We start from the raw sequence: 21,266 nt of genomic DNA, 5'->3' as shown, positions 1-21,266 counted from the left end.
AATCAAATACATGATTGCCTAAAATAAGACAAATAGAGTTCATCTAACCAACTCTCTCCTTTTATAGATGAAGAAGCTGAGATCAAGAATATTAAACCTAGAATGTCTATAAGTACCTAAAATTTACAAAGGACTTCACATATACTATCTTGCTGATCCTCAAAATAACCCTAGGAAGTAGGTGCTATTAACATCCTACTATAAAGATGAGGAAACTGAGGCTAGAAGAGGTTACTTGAGTTGCCTAGGGTCATACAGCTAGTACTCGTCTAAGTCCAATTTGAACTTGGGTCTTCATGACTCCACGCCCAGCACTCTATCCACTAAGCTACCTAACTGCCAACATTTCAGGAATATTATTAAAGTCTAATTGATACCAGAAACTATTCTTTGTGCATTGATATTCATCAAAACACTCTCCATCAAATAAGTGAAATATTTAATGACTTCATCTTAATCTGAATCATTAATGCTGTGCAGAACCTGATAGGACTTACAGACTTCTAGAAAAATAGCCTGGAGGTGAAGCATGGCTCTTTATCATCTTTAAAATCACAGTCATAGAAGGAGAGCTATCTCACTATAAAGAAGCTCTTTTGTTGTTACTATTATTGTTGTCAATCAGATCTGTGCTTGTGGTCTTTGTTTTTTTTTAAACCTTTACCTCCTATCTTAGAATCAATACTAAGTATTAATTCCAAGGCAGAAAAATGGTAAGGGGTAGGCATTTGGTGTTAAATGATTTGACCAGGGTCACACAACTAGGAAGTATCTGAGATCACATTTGATCCCAGGACCTCCCATTGCCAGGCCTGGCTCTCTATCTACCAAGTCAACTAGCTGTCCCAGTGCAACTTGTAGTCTTAAGAAATTGCCTGAGGGTACTAAGAGGTCAAGCAAGTTAGCCAGGATTGCATAGCCAATGTGGGTCAGAAGACTGGAACCCAGGTCTTCCTATTAACAAGACTACTTTTTTCTCTACTATATAATGAAGCTTCAGGGAAATACAATCACAACCTTCTTGAAGTCTAATCAGTGAAGTCATCTTTCCTGGAACAAGCCATGCAAAGTATCTTTTAGCTTCCTGTCTGTATAAGTTCTCCTGATATAAATAAAATAAAACTGCTCTCAGTTTTATTAAAAGTAAATTTTCAAAGCCCTCATTTTATGTGGGATATGATGCCAAAGCTTATACAGAACCAGTTAGAAAGTCAAGGTACATAGAGAAAGACAACACTCCCTTCCATAACCAGATATGTATGGCCTTTGACTTTTTTTCTCTCTTTGAAGATGATGGGCTACACTAAATGAAATAAACTACTTGTCTTTTGCCTGATCTTAACCAATAGTACACATCTGTGAAGTGGCTAGACTGGTTTCTTATTGTTCAGTATTTTGAGTCATATCTGACTTTTCATGACCTCATTTGGGGTTTTCTTGTCAAAGATATTGAAGTGGCTTGCCAGTTCCTTCTCCATCTCATTTTACAAAAGAAGAAACTGAGGCAAAAAGTTAAGTGACTTGCTTGGGATCAGCTGGCCAGTAAATGTCCAAGGCCAGATTTGAACTCAGGAAGAGGAGAGTTCCTGAACTCAGATCCAGTGCTACCTAACTGCCTTCAATAGGAACATATTATTCTCAATGACTCTAAAAACAGAATTTTTTCTGTATAATATTAAACAAGCAGCCCACTAGGATCTCAGACCTAGGATCTTGGTCCCATTAGAACTATGCTTTAATGAGGTGAACAGACTGGTTATGAAGAGATATGAAGAGAACATACAGATAACATGAAAAAGAATGATGGAGAAGCCATCAGAAATTATTTCTAGCACCTAGATAAATGTCCAGTGTAAGTGTATTTGAGGAGTAAAAAGTAAAAATGTTGCTTATCACTCCCTAATCCCACCTCATACACACTTACCACCAAGCTAGTGGGTTGTAAAGCTGAGGTTAATTATTCAGAAATAAGGTTAACATGAGTTATGCAACTATGTCTTCACTGCTAGTTCAAGAAACATGTGATATATCCCTCTCCCTATCACAATTTTTTAAAATATCTATAAATTAAATATATCCATAAATTAAATAATTTATATATTTTCAAGTAAAAATTCTACTGACAAATGCTATTACCTTAAAGCACTCTATAAATATTATTAATATGTTTTTAAATGAGCTCTTACTGTCTACTTAACATTAATCATATATAAATTATTGATCATTTATAACTTTTTTATTTGAAAGCCCCCGACAATTTCTGCTATAATACATTCACATGTCCAAAAGCCTAATAAGTACCATTAAGACAACCATGGAATAAAATAAATATTAATTAAATACAACAAATAGAAGCTTTGTGGAGTAGTAATTTAAGAGCCTAACCCAGTATAAGGAAGATCTGTGTTCCATCCATCCCTGACACTTACTGGTGATATGGCCTTGGGTAACTCCCTTCTGCCAGGAAACTCTGTAAAACTATAAGGTACAAGGATGTTAGCCATTCACATTGATAGAGGGAGTTTTCTCACCTCCAGGCTCCCTACACTGATGAAATAACAGATCTAAACAATGAAAACAAAACCTCATCATGGTGATGTTTCCATTTAGCAAATGAAGAAAAGAAGGTAAAAAGAAATTAAGTGAAGCACTTATGAGCAAACAGGAAATGATTTAAAACTGCCACTTTAATCTCTTTTGCCCTATGTGCATATTTTTAAAAGACTAGGTGAATTTTGGGCATTCAGTCTATTGTCCTCCTTATTTTGCACTCGTTATATTACAATTTTTTAAAATTACATCCGAAACAAGATTATTTCCCAAAAAAACTCCTTCTCAAAGTTGTTCTGCAAGTCTAATCACTCTTGCCCATGAAGCCATGTGGAATCTGGTACCTAGAAACAGGAGTCCATGCCGTAAAATTAATGTCCAGAAACAATGTAATCCTTATATCCACATGCACATATATATACACATATATTTTTTAAATTATATTTATGCCTGTGGATGGCTACTTCTCTTCTTGCTACAGAGTTAAACCAACAACTAAAATGAACATTTCCTGAAACTTGTGGCTTTCCTCTCACCAAAATGAAAGTGTACTGTCCTTGCTGTGTGTTTGCCACATCATTACTGGACTAGCACCATGTGACACTGTCATATGTGGTACAGTCATTAATGAGGACACCAGGCTGCTGAAACAAATAAACCAATGTTGCTTTTTTCTTCTTCACACAAAAGAAAACTGAGGTCGGGAGTCGAAATAACTTGCTTGAGATTACAAAGCAAATCAATGAGAGAAAGTCCTTCTTCCTAAGCTCCTATTACAGGATTAAGTTGCTTTTCAGAAATCTTTCCCTCCTCTAGGAAATAGCTTATTCAAAATATTTGGACAGAACTGCCAAAAGTTATTGTATTTAGAGTATAACATAGCAGGTAGTTGGCATATGTTTATGATAACTTCAGTTCATTCTATATGAGATCTCATCAATGCGCACAATCGTTCAGATAGAGACTGAGGTGATTCTGGAATATTTCTGTGGATTTCATGAAGAGACCTGTAGCCAACAAATATATTTTGTTAGGAGCTGTAAGTCCGTCACTCTAGCACTAAGAAAAAGGTACCCTTCTTGCCCTCTGACTCAGCTGATCATTATTCCAAAAGTGAATTTCCATTGCACTTAGTTCAAACTTAACACTTGAACATAGTAATACTCTTGCCAACAGACTTTGCAAAATATGCCTCAAGCCATATGGAAAAAGAAAGTGAATGCCTGTAAGCACTAGAGTTACAACATGCTTATAAATAACATGCACACACACAAAAACATATATACACAGATACCCCTTTCAAAAATTAAAAAAAAAGGAGAGGGGTAAAAAAAAAGAAAAGAAAAAGAGGAGGGAAGAAAAAGGAGTACCTACTTGGAAGAAGAATCTCCCCCACAGCCTGTCTGTCTTCTTATACTATAGAATATGCAGGAGGAAGGACTATTAACCTTTCTAGCCCATTAAACAGCTTCTGTGCATGTGCCCTTGCATTCTCTGTTTTGGTGAAATCTGCTCTGTGGCAATACACAGGAGGTTGTTATGACCAAGAAATTAGGAAATGCAACGCCTCAAAAATGAAGAGCTAGCACCACCATTTGACAAGACCTGGAAAATCTTTTTGAAAAATGAAGGCCTGCCTTTTCTTCATGCTAGGCCAGATTTTTTAACTTTCTGAGCACTTCAAGTAGGATAAAGAAGAAGTGGAGGGTGTGTCATTAAGCTGCCAGCAAAATTCTAATATAGTCCAGATGATCTGTTGTCTGCCTATAATAAAGCATGAAGTCTTCACAGAGGTGAATCTAACTAGGAAAAGGCATTCATTCGGTACATAAATTTTGGCGAACCTAAATTAGTAGCCACTAAAATAGCCACATGAAAACTCTTCTGTGAGAGGGATTCTAACCATCCCATTCACCCATCCCCTCAACTTATTTCCCTTCTTCTGGACACTAATTAATTATGTACTTCACTAGAGCCAACCTAGAGTAGTTTAGTTTCTCCGTGAATGTTAAGCCCTTCCCTCTGTCATATGATCTTTCTATAAACTGTCTGGCATTTCCTGCAGCGATTTAAGTTTCCCTCTGACCCAGGAGATAAACATTCTGAAGTAGAAAATGAGCTAATAAAAGGACTTGGAAATTTAAAGGGCTTTTGAAACCTGTTTATAATTGAAGAGCTTATATCTTAAAAGTCTTTAAAAAAGCTTAGTTGAAGAACTTTGGTCTACTGTAAAAGATTTAAAGAGTTTTGGGGGAAAGTAAGATTGGTGAGAGGAGTATATAGAGTATACAGACAAGCTGCAATTTATTAAATGGATAGGCTCCTTAGAACAATAGAAAGACAGCTAGTCATAAATATAAAGACAAAGATAGACAGATAGGCCTAAACAAAGATAGACAGAGGCAGAGATACAGAGATACACAGAGATGGGAGGAAGGAAGGAAGGAAGGGAGGGAGGGAGGAAGGGAGGGAGGGAGGGAGGGAGGGAGGAAGGAAGGAAGGAAGGAAGGAAGGAAGGAAGGAAGGAAGGAAGGAAGGAAGGAAGGAAGGAAGGAAGGAAGGAAGGAAGGAAGGAAGGAAGGAAGGAAGGAAGGAAGGAAGGAAGGAAGGAAGGAAGGAAGGAAGGGAGGGAGGGAAGGAGGGAGGGAGGAAGGGAGGAAGGAAGGAAGGAAGGAAGGAAGGAAGGAAGGAAGGAAGGAAGGAAGGAAGGAAGGGAGGAAGGGAGGGAGGGAGGGAGGGAGGGAGGGAGGGAGGAAGGGAGGGAGGGAGGAAGGAAGGAAGGAAGGAAGGAAGGAAGGAAGGAAGGGAGGGAGGGAGGGAGGGAGGGAGGGAGGGAGGGAGGGAGGGAGGGAGGGAGGAAGGAAGGAAGGAAGGAAGGAAGGAAGGAAGGAAGGAAGGAAGGAAGGAAGGAAGGAAGGAAGGAAGGAAGGAAGGAAGGAAGGAAGGAAGGAAGGAAGGAAGGAAGGAAGGAAGGAAGGAAGGAAGGAAGGAAGGAAGGAAGGAAGGAAGGAAGGAAGGAAGGAAGGAAGGAAGGAAGGGAGGGAGGGAGGGAGGGAGGGAGGGAGGGAGGAAGGAAGGAAGGAAGGGAGGGAGGAGGGGAGGAAGGAGGTTCCTCCTCTTTGTAATCTTAAGATTAGTGAAAAATGAAAAGTGAGTTAGCCAATAAATCAATTCTCTGAACAGAAGTTTAAGAACAACAATAAAAAATTTATCTATATTAATATCCGATTATATGATTTACAATGATAATTGAGACAAGCTATGCAGTGATTTCTGCCTTTTACTGTCAAATCTGTTGAGTCACTCAATACATAGCTACATGTAGATAAGTACAGTGTATGAATAAAGGTACTCTAGTACTTTATCAACTAAGGGGTCTATAGGAAGCACTATGAATCACTGGGAAGTTAGAAGAGGTGACAAGTACTTTACAGACTCATTTGGGAGAACGAAATTTCAACTGATCTTTCCAACAACCCTGTGAGCAGGCTAGCACAAGTATTATTTCCCCATTTTAAATGTGATGAAATCAAAGCTAAAGGAGAGCAAGAAAGTTGCCCAAAACGACAAGGTTACTAAGAAGTAGAACTACAATTCCAATTCAGATTTTTGGTTCAGGCCAAGATTATTTTCACTATACCATCCTGCTTTTTTTTTATTATTATATATTGTCTTTCTATTTCTTTATTAATTCCAGAAAAATTACATAACTGTGAGTTATGTAACTCTTAAGAAAATAATATCCATGACAACCACAATAATATAAAAGAAAATAACACTTAAAGATAGTAGAAGTCAGATTAATGCAGTGAGCAATCTTAACTCCAGAGAATTGATAATAAGGTACTCCTTATTCCTCTCAGAAGAGGTGATAGACTACAGGTGAGGAATAGAGTATATGCTATCAGACATGATCAAAGTGTTGTTTTGGCTTATTTGGGTGTACTGTTTAATTGCAAGAGAAGGTTCTGTCATTGGCAGAATGGTCCTGGGAAATGATATCAATATCCAAAAAAGCATCAATGATCATTTTAAAAAATTGCTTCTCTATCATCTTGTCCAAAATTAGTGATTGTTTAGTTGAATGGAATTCACCATCAAAAACTAGAATCAATGATGAGAAAAAGCTGTCAAAACAGAGGAACAAATTTATAAGTAATGCCATTGAAAAAGAAATTTAATTGAATGCAATGTGATTCAATTCAATGGATATTTATTAAGTACCTACAGTGTTCAAAGTACTATGCTAGGCACAGGTGAATCAAAACAAAATGAAAAAGTTCTAACAGAAGAAGTTTCCATCCCACTACTCAGAAATTAACTTCTCTGATATAGCTTATTCAACTGATGATTATGCATTTAGTTTAAGTATTTAATTGTAACTGTACTAACATCAGCATTTTTATAAAACAATCAGAATCAGTGTATACTTCACCTAAGAACACACTAATACTTCATACCCTGAAATCTTTTTTTAAGGATTCAAGACAATGTGGCATCTTGCTCTCTACTCTTCCCACTAATGACCAGGTCTCTACTACAAAGTAAATCAGAGAAATGAGGCAAACTATCTGGGTCATTCAAACAGAAATCTTCTTTGACTACAATATCCAAACTAATTTCTTTTCATCTAATGGTAGGGTTTAGAACTGAATTATGTACGTCATTGCTTTCTAGATTTAATCGTGGAGATCTATCTAATAAGTATCCTTAAACATTTTGCTCCAACTTGATCACAGGTCCTCTAGGTGACCCCAAGCTTGTTTTCTCCTTAAAGGAAAAACTTAAGGTAAACCAACTATATTGAGGTGGGAGTGGAGTTGTCACATAGTTAAGAAGTATCTGAGGTTAGATTTGAACCAGGAACTCCCATCTCCAGGCCTGGCTCTCAATCCACTAAGCCACCTAGATTCTCCTTTTACCTTAGATATTTCAGACTATGGGAGTTTCCTAAGGTGCATGTCATTACATATGTGTAAGATCTAGGCCCAGAAAGTCCCAGCTTTACACTTTTGCCCAGTCTCTGAGTATGGATTATTTAAAACAGTCACAAGTTGTAATATGTTCAACATCCAGTATCTACTTACCTTTCAGCATTGTTTACTTAAAGTTTAAGGTACTTGGAGAGCAGCCAACTAAGGACATTTCAAATCTCAAAAAAAATTTTTTTTATAGCTTTATTTCAGTAGCCAAGTCAACCAAAAAAAAATATTGTGGGAGAAAAATCAACAAAGTCAGATAAAGCTCACATTTGACATAAATTCAGAAAGACTAGCCAAATCTCACTGTGTAAATCACAACTAGTTTGCACATAGCAAGCATTTAATAATTTTTTTAAATTTTTTCTATATGTATAAGAAGATAAATCAAGTTGTAAACATTTTAAAGAGGAAAAGAACTCTGTGTGTGTGTGTGTGTGTGTGTGCATGTGTGTGTGTACATATTTTAGGAATTCAAAGAACAAGAACCTGCTTTTTTTTTTTTGGACTAGTTTATCAAAACAAGTCAAGATCCCTGAGTGATTAAAGCATTTCAAAAAATGAAAAAAGTGGTAATATTTCTGTCTGTTTTCAGAAGCAGTTTGGATATACCATCAAAGAAGACAGTGGATTAATAACTCCTCTCCTGGTTCTTTAAGGAACACACGAAAGCACTAAAGGCAGTATGAAAATTTTATTGTTGTTCAGCCATTTTCAGTCATGTCTGACTCTCCATGACCCCATATGGGGTTTTCTTGGCAAAGAGTGGTTTTCTCATTTTCTTTTCCAGGTTATTTTCCAGATGAGGAACTCAGACAAATAGGGTTAAGTGATTTGTCTAGGGTCACATAGCTAGAATGTGTCTGAGGTGGAATTTGAACTCATGAAGATAAATCTTCCTGGTTCCAAGGCCAGAGTGCTATCTAATGTGTGATATTCTCTCTAGTCTGTGACTTTCTCCTCAATACCCTGCCATGGCTGGGTGTGACTTTTCAGACTAAATAAAAGATAGTGCCATTTCTAAAAAGTACGAACACAAAATGGATAACAATGCATCTATATAGTGGGCAAGCATCTATAATTTCACCAAGTATTTATTATCTATCCTAGTAGAGTGCCAGACATGAGCACAGGACCTGGTTTTCTTTTTTGTGTTCTCAGAGTCTACTATAGCCCCTGATATATATAGGCTTTAATAAATACTTATTGGATACAATGAGCTGGAAATTAGTTTTAAATCATACAAATAAAAAAGTTGGGACCTGATCAAGTTACTCAAATCACATGTCCCTTTAAAAAGTATCAAGAAGCTAAAGTCAAATACCTTAACTGTGAGAACATTTCTCTACTGAATCAATCAATCATGAGCTTTAGACTATGTTCTGAAAAAAAATCCTTTTTTTGATCGACTAGAAGAACTTTGCACAGAAATCATGTTCCAAATGACTGAGGACATTCAGGGAGGCCACATGGACCATCTACAAAATATCAAGCCATTTGGGGCCTGAGAGATTTGAGAAAGTGGAGATGAGAGAGCATTCTATCTAAAGCTGTATGAAAGAATTCATAGGTAAGGGGGAAGCAGAGCCCTGGGTCTTGGTCTTCATCTCAGTCTCCTCATCTCCTCCTCCCCACTACCAGCCAGAGGAGCATCTCTCAAACCTAGAAGGATGATATTACAAGCCAAGGACAGGTGAGACTTAGATTCAAAGTTCTATAAAGAGAAGAGCAGAAAAGCTAGACCATATCTAAGCAAAGCATCTTTATGATGCCAACAAGAGGTTTTTCCAGTCGTTATGCTTGAACTCACTTTCCTCTAGATTCTGCATGTACTTATTAGAGAATGTCATATACTTTTTCTAGATGGGATTTTTACCAACTCTACTACTGAAATAAATAGCCCTTTATAAAGCCTAATTGTCTGGTTGACAGACTGATCATCAACTAATAATTTTGGCAAGAGAACTATTTGGAGGGCCTTCTGAGCATTAGAAAAATATTCTTCAGTCCTCCAGGTTAGCCCAAAAGCTCTAAGGAGACAAAGCTACACTTTATGGACCTGATTCATCAGTACAAGTGAGAGTTAGGGTAAAGACCCTGAAAGTCTAGGAGACTACCACAAACCAACAACACTTAAAGAGTTTATAATCTATTTGAGAAATGACTACCACTTGAAATAATTGAAGAATGGGGTAGTAGAGGTATATTGGATAGAGCACCATGCCTGGAATTGGGAGGACAGATTCATATCTGTCCTGAGACGTGACATTTCTGTGTGATCCTGGCTAAGTCACTTAACTGCATTTACCTAACCTTGCCCTTCTGTCTTAAAGTTGTTACTGAGAGAAAATAAGAATTTAAAAAAAAAAGAAATAATCAAAGAATGACAGAAGGCCATATATGAATAAAACATCATATTAACTATCTGATATTGGTTTATAAATTTGACAAAAAGGAAGTTTTCATTTGATTGTGGCTACAATGGGGTATCTGTTCACTGTGTCATGCTAAAAAAAACCCTTTGCTTAAACATTGTATCCATCAGCAAATTATATTGGAACTTATTTGGTAGAGCCTTCTGTTTCCTGCATGGTATTATTTTCAACCCAATTAGACTTGTTGATTTATATTTGTTTATTAATAATAAACAGCATTTCAAGTTTGCTCAATGATTTCCTCACAATAATTCTATGTGGTAGAAAATGTGTTTTTTTTTTAATTTTCTCATTTTTCTGAAGAAGAAATATGTTTAAAGAAGTAAAGTAATTTTCCCAATGCTGGTGAGTGTTTGAGGTAGTATTTCAATATTTCCAAATAGTTCGGCAAGTATGAAGAACATTTTATAGGAGTGACTAAGTTGCTCAGTGGATAGAGCAGCAAACATGGAGATGGGGGTCTTGGGTAAAAATTTGACCTGAGATACATCCTAACTGTGTGGCCCAGGGCAAGCGACTTAACCCCAATTGCTCAGCCCTTAACATTCTTCTATCTTGGAACTGCTGCTTGGTATAAATTCTAAGAAGCTAAGGGTTTTATTTTTTTTAAAAGAGTACAAAATCAAAATGAAAAACAATCTCTGCCCTGGGATGTGGGGTAGAATACAACATGTATAGAGACAAGTAAAACAATAAAATATTAGCTGATCTCATAAAAAGAGAGGCAAACCAAATTACCAAGATGAAAAAAAGTGTATTCAAAATAGAGAAGATAAAAAAGGAAATTATTAATCAATTGGTTAATTGACAATTAGTATGTTCTGGGGTCTAGGGATATATAAAGAAAAGTGAAAATAGATCCATGCCTTCAAGGAGTTCATATCAGAGTAGAGGAAACTGCAAAACATGTAAACTGAGGAAGGAGGAAAGGGAGATAAAGGAGAAAGAGGAGAAGGAAAGAGAAGAAAAGAAACTAAAATACACACACATACAGAGAGAGAGAGAGAGAGAGAGAGAGAGAGAGAGAGAGAGAGAGAGAGAGAGAGAGAGAGAGAAAGAGAGAGAGAGAGAGAGAGAGAGAAGAGAGAGAAAGAGAGAGAGAGTCATGTCAGAGGGAAAAGCATTGACCACTGAAGAAGAACTGGAAAGACTTATGCAGAAAGGAAGCAAGGAAATCCTGGAGACAGAAATGAGAATTCCAGGCTTGAGGGACAACTAACCAAAATGTTCAGCATTGGGAGATACTGTATCCTGTGTTCAATTAACAGCAAGGAAGCTGGTGTTGCTAGATCTTATAGAATGGGAAGGAGAATACAATGTATTCTTACAGAAATATAAGAGGCAAAGTAGTAAAGGACTTTACTTGGATTTTGCTTTTCATACTGAAGGTAACAGAGAACCATTAGAAGTTATTAAATCTGAGAGAAGTGGGGTTGTGAATGCCTTAATTATAAGTATGGAAAACTGGAGATGTCAATGAAATGAATGCATGTTTTAAAAATATAAATATGCCATATTTTAAAAGCCTGGTCTATATATGGATTTGCAAGTACAACCTGAGAAACTTTTAAAAACAAAAAAAAAATGTAAACTGGATATAAAAGTTATGAATGAAAGCATTTTACCAAACTCCTTCTATGACACAGATACAATTCTCTGACTCAAACCAGAGATATATAAAACACATAAAGAAAACTATAGTTAATATCATTAATTAATATTGGTGAAAATAAATAAGATATTAGTAGAGAGGCTATAGCAATGTGTTTTGAAATTGTTCACTGTAACAAAATTGCATTTATACTAGGAATGGAAGGATTGGTCAACATCAGACAATATTAACATTGAATCACATTAACAACAATTTTTAAATACATGATTGTATCAGTGGTTGCAGGAAAAGCCTTGGACAAAATAAAGTAAGAGTTTGTATTTTTTTAATACTCAAAGGCATAAAAATAACCCTTTCCTTCATTGGACAAATTATCTATCTAAAGCCAAATGTTTGTATTAGATGAAATGGTGAAATACTGAAAGCTTTCCCAATAAGTTCAAGGATAAAAAGAGAATATTCACTGTCTCCACCAATATTTAACAGTACTCAGAATGCTAACTTTTAGCTATCTCCTAACTCCAAGTTCAGGACACTATTAAAAACATTGGGAAATGGGCATTTTTTTTCCTATAGACAGATCCCAGTAAAGAACTCCTATACCAAGGTGCCTTTCAATTTATTATAATTATATATATGTATATATATATATATATAATAAAGTTTACTGTTTTGCTGCTACATGATTAGGTAGAGTAGTTTCTAATGATTTTCTTTATTTTGTTTCCTTCCATTTTGAGGGGTAGTATGTTATAGTGAGTAGCTGACTGGTCTCAGAAGCAGGAAGGCCTGTATTCAATGAGTCCTGCCTTGGATGCTACCCAGGCAAGTCATTCAACTTTTCAGTAATGAACAAGTTGAGAATCTATCTTGATGAGGATATGTCCAAAACAGAGACCTCTGTGATATAAATCTCAACCAAACAAAAATAAGAGAAATTCAAATTCCATTTTATAAAATAGCCCAAGTGTTTACTTGTGAGGAATAATGCCCCCTTAACTAAGATCAAAGGGTCATTTTTAAAAACTATTTACTGTATTATTACATGTTGTTTTTCAGTTGCTTCAGTTATGTCCAAATCATTGTGATCCCTTTTAGAATTTTCTTGGCAAAGATCCTAAAGTAGTTTGCCATTTCCTTCTCTTGGTTTTTTTATAGATAAGGAAACTGAGTCAAATGGAGTTAAATAAATTACTCAGGGTCCCACCAGGAAGTGTCTGAAGCCAGAAAGAGCACCAGACCTGAAGTCAGGAAGACTCTTCTTCCTGAGTTTAAATCTGGCCTCAGACACTTCCTAGCCATTTGAGCAAATTATTTAACTTCTGTCTGCCTTAGTTTCCTTAATAATAACATGGGGATAAAGCAGGACTTATCTGACAGAATTGCTATGAGAATTAAATGAGATAATATATGCAAAGTGCTTAGCATAGTACCTGGTATATAGTAGCATTATATAAAAACTGATTACCTCTAACTCCCCCTACAAGGTCAGGTCTCTAACTATGATGTCATGTCATGGTACCTGTCAAATTCAGTGGTGTGGATCAAACCCCAGTCCCAAAGCTCATTGCTATATAACTTTCTCCTCATAGGTGGAGATTCTTTAATCTTCAAGTTGCTTTAGACCTTGCAAACACTCGGGATGCTTCTCATCTTCTGCTTTTCTTTGTATCACTAGAGCTTAACACAGTATCTGGCACATAGTAGGGGATTAGTAAATGCTTGTTGACTGACTGATGAGCTAACACTAAAAACTGAAGGTGACAATTATTCTTGATCTTTGTGAAAATGAAATAACTCTACTACATACATAGATATAGATAAAGATATACTATTATTCAGGCTTAGACCAGGATTGTGAATCCAAAACTCACACTTCAAATTAGGGTTAAAAAAGAGAAAAGATTAAAAGACCAGAAGCAATGTGCCTAAAGATAAAAACCAAGTTAATACATCCAGGCACCAGAAGATGGTGATCTTTTTAAGTCTGGGTAACTTTTAATTGTGCTTTTTGTTTAATTGACTTCTCAATCACCCCAGTACTACCTTTACAATTATGAATGGGTAGTAATTAAACTATTGAGTCTTACTATATCTGTGTGACTTAGACAAACAAATTACCCTCACTGGGTCTCAGTGTCTTCATTTATAAAATAAGAATATTAAATTAGCTGGCTTCTGAGGTATCATACTTCTAGCTCAATTCAAAGAATTTAGCATTCAATAATAGAAAAAGTCTTTGAAGATGGGAAGACTCTCAAAGCTTCTCTACTTTGGTTAGGGGGACTTTAGATCTTGCTCTTCAAAAAGAGTCATTGTCATTTGACTTCATCACAACAATCTGCCTTTACCTCTTGCCCGTTCCTTTCCCTGTGATCTGACCCTGGCATCCTGGGTTATCCTGACCTTAGTGTGGGGCAATGACCCCTCAGCAAACCTTGGCTCTTGCTTTTGATCCAAGATTTCCTGTGCCAATGCTGCCTGTCCTAGGTCTGTTCAAACAGTATTGACACTTGCTTCATCCTTCTGGATAACGGCCCTGTTCTGTCCTTTGGCTTCCAAGAACTGGATCCAGATCTATGGCTCTTTTCTAGGACTCCGGCAATCATCCTAAATGGCTCCATCCTAAATGCTGGTCCTGGCTCTTGGCTGTCCTCCAGTGGCTTCTTAGCATCCAACTCACTGACCAGCAGGTTGAACCTTTGTCAGGTGGAAGCAAAGACTTCTGACTAGCCCTAGATCTGAGAGTTCCATGCCTATTCTTTCTTCAAACTTTATCAATAAAACCCTGCAGATTGATTCTTTGCTTTGAAAGAAAATTTTGTGTGGACCATTGATAAATTCCCCAATGTTAGAAGATGCTTTTGTAAAGGGCTGCAGAATTAATGGAGGCTTGAAATAAATTTGAATTGTAACCATCCACTAAACTACCCCAATTAGCTAGGACCATGAGGAAAGCCAAAGCAAAGGAAGGTTTATTCCTTGAGGACTTTGTACTCTCTTTATTCAGGCACAAAAAGATTCTTCCTTTCAACCATTGAGGGGGAATATTAAGTTATATAATACTAGAGATGAAGGGAGAAAGGCTTATCTTTCTCAAGAAGTAAACTGTTGTGAAAGAATCCAGGCATAGTCTCCAGCCTTCGCTTCCCCCCAAATGTTTCTATATCATCAGATCAACAGAAAAATAATTATTTATAGGACTGGTTTGATGTGCAAAACTCTTTCACAGACACAGAAGCTTTTGAGTCATAAAAACAGAAACTAGAAAGAAAAATGGCCAAGAGAGATCACAAATTCTCTTGAGCCTACATTAAAAGGACCTCCTCTTTTACCTCCTCCCCACTATGATTACAACAAATCAGTAGTCTGGAAAAATTTTGCCATGTCATCCTCAATAACAAGTATTAAGTAAACTATATCTATCTTCCAAAAACCAATCTCCTGACTCTATTGCAAATATTAATTATATGGAAATAGGTCTTGATCCATGATACATGTAAAACCCAGTGAAATTGCTTGTCAGATACAGGAGGGGGGGAAGAAGGGGAGGGAAAGAGCATGAATTATGTAACCATGAAAAAATATTCTTAATTAAATAAATAAATAAACAAAAATCATTCTCCCTCCTCATACTTCAGTGCAATAGATATGATTCATTTTTTAATCTAGCCTGCTGCCCAAGGCTAGACCGACCTGGATATGATTGAAAAGTATCACCACTGAGGTTCGGGTGATGGGGAGATGATCTTATTGAGTCAGGAAAAGGCTATGTGTCTGAATTTGGGAATAAGGCCAATGATCTGTCTCTCTATGGACTCAGATGTAGGAATCTGGGTATAAACGAAGATTTAAAATGGGAGATAAGCCCATGGAGAAAAGGAAGAGAAATACATCACTATCATTAGCAAAAAAGATCCAAAGTGAATTCAAGTACAAGGTACACAGTTATCAAAGCAGCATGATACAGAGAAGACAATGCTGTATTCAGAATCAGAGAACATAGGTTCGAATCCTATCTATGCACATGCAGGCAAGTCATAGTTTCTCTGGACCTCTGCTTCCTCAACTATAAAGCAATCTTCTTTGTACATAGCTATTTGCTATGCTGTCTGCCCAATTCAACTGTGATCTTCTTGAGAAGTGAGACTATCTTTTGCCTTTCTCCCTCCAGTTTTCAACATAGTACCTGGCACATAGTAGGCACTTGTTGTCTGACTCTTCATATCTCCAGTGGATTATTTTACTCTCAACTTGATTCCCCTGTGAAGATATATGTTGCATTGTTGTTGTTCAGTCTTTTTTTTTCAGTTGTTTCCAACTCCTCATGAACCTATTTGGCATTTCCTTGGCAGCGATACTGGAGAGGTTTGCCATTTCCTCCTCCAGCTCATTTTACACATGGGGAAACTGAGGCAAGCAAGGTAAAGTGACTTGCTTAGGGTCACACAGCTACTAAGTGTTGAGGCCAGATTTGAACTCAGTAAGGTAAGTCTTCCTGACTTCAGGCCTAGAATTCTACCCATTCTAGAGCACTTAGCTGCCTGAATAGGTCTTTAGCAATTGCTTATTGACCAAATGACAGCCAACTACTACATGAAATAAGTGAAATTTGGGTGTCTCTTCCCATACCATACCAGGCTCTCAGTATTGTCAAGTTATATTCTCTGGTTGACTCTGGTCTCCCAGTGCAGCACTTCTAGCTGGGTCCACCTTCCTGGGGCCTCAAGACCTGGTCTTTATCTTTATGTCATTTTTGTCCTTCATTGGAATTTACTTTTCCCATATGCTATCATCTTGGAAGCCTGTAGATAACAGCCAACCAATCTGATAAATTAATGCATGTTAATATATTAACATTCCAATGAAAAATAATAATACTATTCATTAGTATTAGTCATCATCATAATAATGGCTGACCTTTATAAATCACTTTAAAGCTTATAAAGTGCTTATATACATAATGTTCCTTCTAGCAGGGAATTTCTAAAGTTCTAAAGGCATTCCCCAACTCCGGAGACTGAAATGCTGAGGATGCCAGAGCAGGGACAGCAAAGATGAAGTGGATCTAGGGAAGGAGCAGCAATTAAGAGTCTGGAGAAATCAACCAAACCATATTGTATGGGCAGTTGGACCTACTACTGGTCTAGGGACCTTTGAGGGAAGAAACAAATAGGTCATCAAGAGAGAAAAGTGATGGATGGGCAAGGGAGAGTTTTAGTTCATAAAACAAGGTATCCCATAAATTTCCACAACCATATCAATGCCAGCCCCATCTTTGTGCCTCTGTATCATCCCTCTATTACTGTTGCCAACCTAGGAAAGAATAAAGCCATGCACAAAAATTTTCAGGATTCAGCCCATAGCACTAATCCTAAGAATTAATGCCAAAAGGCAAAAGACAGAGCTCTCATCATTGCAATATGTAATTTCTGACCAATGTACCTCTAAAATGATGGGATGTGTTGACTGGGTTGGCTTAGATTATTAAGAGAGGAGGGGGGAAAGAGTTAGCAGTGTTTGTATATCCTGCTTTTCTCCATTTAAGCTGTTTACTGTTTTTGTAGCACACTTGGGCAGCCAAATCGGTTTCCTTCTTGATCCATGATCCTATTCGATTTGTTTTCTAAACAGATGAGTGACCACAGAGATATTGGCTTGAGATTCTCATTACCACAGTGCTTAAGGACAGGGAAGAGAGAAAAAACTCTGAAAATACACCTCATGGAGACACAAACAGAGCTAAATCTTTCTATTAGGAATGGCTCACATTATTACATTTTAAGACTTTTACACATTACCTTCCTTCATAATTACCCTGCAAGGTGGGCAGCCCCATTTTAAAGTGAGCCTCAAAGAGATTATTCTACTTGACCAACAGTATACTACTAGCATATATCAAAAGTAAAACTCAAACTCAGGAGTTTAGACTCCAGATCCAGAATTCTTTCTATTCACCACATCATGCTTGTAAGTTCAAGGAATCTCAGTATTCTAGGAGAGTCCCTTCCACCTTTTGAGGTGAATAGCAACTTATTTCACAGAGCATATTCTTTCAACTATACATTTATTTTTTTTTCATTTTCTGATTAATTCACCATTTATTTCATTTAGTGCTTCCATTGTGTCACTTAAGTTCTGACTGTTTTACAACCAAGTATAGAAATATAACTAAAGAAAAATAAATCCTTACATGGTTAAAAATGCTAAATCAATGGCTTCCTACTGAAGAAGAGTCAATGGAAAAGAGCTGAGCTATTAGGAATCTAAATTTCTAAAAGATGTATTGATATATACAACATGCAAGGCATTGTCAGGGCTCTGAAGGGGATAGAAAGAAATATGAGAGTCTCTTCTCTCAAGGAGTTTACAGGTTTAGTGTAAAGACTTGACTCTGCTAAACTTCCCTTTCCTGACCACCTAGCTATCAAGTTCCTTTTCTCCCCATTCTATTTTTCTATATAAGTCTTCCATATATGAACACATCATCATGCAAATAGACACATACCCCCAGGTAACTAACAAAGTTTATTCATCATACTAGTTTCCTGTATTAATGTACCATTTCTGGGCAATAGTAGTAGCAGTAGGAGTAATAGTAGTGATAGTTGTAGTGGTAGTGGTTGTAGTAGTAATAGTAATGATAATTATGTGATATTGTTTATAATTATAATTACAATAGCTGACATTTATTTAGGACTTTAAGATTTACAAAGCATTTTTATATACATCATATGCATTCCCTTACTATTTTTCCCTCTTTCCTTCCTATTTTTTTATAACATTTACTTGTGATCTTCTTAATATAGATCTTTAAAAGACAGGTTTTTACTGAAAATGAAAAGTCCCAGAGAGAGAGTCTCAGCATCTTAAAAAGTAATATTTTCAGCTAAAACAATACAGACAGCAAAAATGCCTTCCTCCATTTGCTGCCTCTTCAGCAGAAATTAAATTATAAGCCCCACTCTAAGGAGAATTCTATTATCAACAATGTGGGTTCAGAAGTAAACAAAATCCCCCCCAAAAGCCACTTTCATTTCAAGTTGCTGAGAATCTGAGGCCAAAAGAAAAATAAAATCAATCAACCTTTGCCAAGTGTAAAAGAACAAAAACAGCAGGGTGGAGAAAGAAGTCCTGTATTCAGCTTTTTGAGAGGGTTTCAAACAATGGAGAATAAATACCGTGTAATCACCACAAAGATTTACATACAGTCAAAGAGAGCAATGCAAACAGAGATAAATCTACTGGGTCTCTATTCACTCTAGGAGCACTGGACATGTTGAACTTCATTAACAAAAATGTTCTCACTCATTTGCCTTAATTCACAGTGTCCCTCTTGCCTAGAACATCTTTGCTATGGTAGCAATATATTTTGTCTTACATTTCAATTTTTTGAAGCCACCCAAAAAAAATTACAAAACAAAGCTTGGAAAACTCAATTTACCGTTGGGGAGAAAAAAGTAAAGGAAGTTACATAGTTGGCCCAACATTTGCCATGGGCAAAGACAGAAAGTTCAAAAAAGATTCCCACTTGTTGACATCTACACTAGGAAAAATTATGAACATTTTTATTCATAAGCATAAGTTGTCAAAAGGAAAATCCTTCCATCAAATATAAACTTTCTTTCTATTTTCCTATGAGAGTGCATCAGTAGAAATAATTTATTTGTGGCTCAATGGATAAATCCTAATTTTCCTTACCATGTTCAAGAAATTCTTCTCCCTCTCATTTTCTTCTCTTTCTGACATTCTTCCTTGATCTTTAAATTGCTTTGGGGGGAGGGGTGAAATTAACACAAAAATATAATTTATAGTTTCCACATTCGAATTAAGGTAGGACGCAGAGTAACAGTGCAGTTTCTGACTTCTGGAATGGGTGGATGGTAGCTCCTCTGCCCAGCCTCTGACCTGGCAGTGTGGTGTGATTATGTGCCTGGACATTAGAACACATGACCCAGACTGTCCAATCAAAAACCAACTAGGTGTAATGTCATGGAACATATAAGAGCCAGCACAAGTGGGAATTCACTCACTTTGGTTCAAGCCCACTCTTTGGCTAACCTTAATTTGTCTGGCCTGACTATGCAGTTTGCTGGGCCCCCTTGCTGGACTGCTTGTAAAATGGGCCAGGGCAAGTTGGGAATCTAGAATATGATAAAGAAGCAACTTCATCCAGGATTTTTGGGAATTGGGCTGGTAACCTCCTTTTTCTCTTTCTTTCTCTTTAGTAATAAATATGTATAAATTTAGTATAAATTCTCAAAAATTAATTTTTATTTATTACAGGAGGTATCCTGTAATAATATATATAATAAACAACTGCTGAGACTTCTTTCAATGTATTGGGATTTGTTTTAGCTAATGTTAATCTGAATAAGTGTACCTTGTGTCCACTTAGTATATAGTTGAGTGGCACAGTGGACTAGATCAGGAGACAGGAAGACTTGATTTCAAATCACATCTCAGACACTAACCATATGATCCTGGGCAAATCACTTGACTTCTTTTTGTCTCTATTTCCTCATCTATAAAATTGGGATGATAATATTACTTCTCTCCCAGGGTTGTTATGAAGATCAAAGGAAATAATAATTGCAAAGCACTTAGCACAATGCCTGGTATATAAGTACTATATAAATGTTAATTGTTAATATTAGTATTTTGAGACTTGGTCATGGGGGAATTATTTTTAACATGATATCCATAGGTATGAGATTTGACCTAAACAATAACCAGCTTCTTGGCAAAATATGGGCATTTAAGCAATACAAGGGATAGACTACTGAGCGTGGAGTCAGGAAATCTAACATCAGACACTTACTAGCTGTGTGACCCTGGGTAAATCACTTAATCCTGTTTGTCTGTCTCCTCATCTGTAAAATGAGCTGGAGAAGGAAATAGCAAACCACTCCGATCTCTGCAAAGAAGCCCAAAGTGGAATCACAAAGGCATATATGACTGAAAAATACCTGAATGACAATAATGCAACATATGTCTTTGCAGGGGAATCAAGTTGGGAGTAAAATAAGGGAATATCAGAGAAGCTCCCAAGAAAGGATATTCAATTGATGGAAGTTAGCTAATAAATCAGTGATTTTTTTTTGTTTCACTAATGAGAACAATTTGATGATCATCATAAAATCATACATACATATTGTTTATAGTGCAATGTGCTATTAAGTAAACAAAAAAGCTGAACCTTTAATATCTCCAATGTTAGTGTAAAAAAGATTTAAGAAGGAGATGGTGGAGAAAAACCTATGGGTTTCACTTCTTTCTAGTGACCCAAAGGAAAAAAAGCACAAGTAGAACTACAAAACCATAATACTGACAACTATAAAACAATTCACTGTTTTTTTTTCAGAATTGGTTACCATACTTAAAACATTTTCATTTTAAAAAGTCAGTTCAATAAGGATTGGCTATAGACATTTAATAAATGCTTGTGGAATGAATAAATGAAGACATCTGAATATTCAAATATAATTAAAGGGAGAGGGTATATATTGTCAAATGGTTGGAATAGATAAATATATACACATACATATATGCATAAATGTACAGATATATATCATACATATGTAGATGTTTAGATATTGATATTGTCTTGGATACATATGTGAGAAAGAAAATAGTTGAACAGGTAAGCATTACGGCTCTATGTACGAGGAAGAGAAAGAAAGAAATAAT

At 36.5% G+C, this 21,266-nt stretch overlaps 1 protein-coding gene across 7 annotated transcripts in view; it reads right to left on the bottom strand.

Annotated features, from left to right (window-relative positions):
* The window catches only part of ESR1 (estrogen receptor 1), a 527,593-nt gene that overhangs the window by 479,561 nt on the left and 26,766 nt on the right, over positions 1-21,266 (bottom strand). The window contains exon 1 of one of the 7 annotated variants that reach the window (XM_007484757.2): positions 19,278-19,497. The exons of 2 other annotated variants lie outside the window; for them this stretch is intronic. The gene's annotated coding sequence lies outside the window, so the exon portion shown is untranslated. Of the gene's footprint in view, positions 1-3,920; positions 4,078-19,277; positions 19,498-21,266 lie in introns of those variants that run through there. 4 more of the 7 variants (XM_007484765.3, XM_056818945.1, XM_007484763.3 and 1 more) reach the window with 4 other exon arrangements.

Source organism: Monodelphis domestica, chromosome 2 (genome assembly GCF_027887165.1).
Source record: "Monodelphis domestica isolate mMonDom1 chromosome 2, mMonDom1.pri, whole genome shotgun sequence".
In the NCBI taxonomy this organism is placed as follows: Eukaryota; Metazoa; Chordata; class Mammalia; order Didelphimorphia; family Didelphidae; genus Monodelphis; species Monodelphis domestica.
Note: the sequence above shows the minus strand (reverse complement) of the source record. Positions and strands in the feature narration are given on the sequence as shown.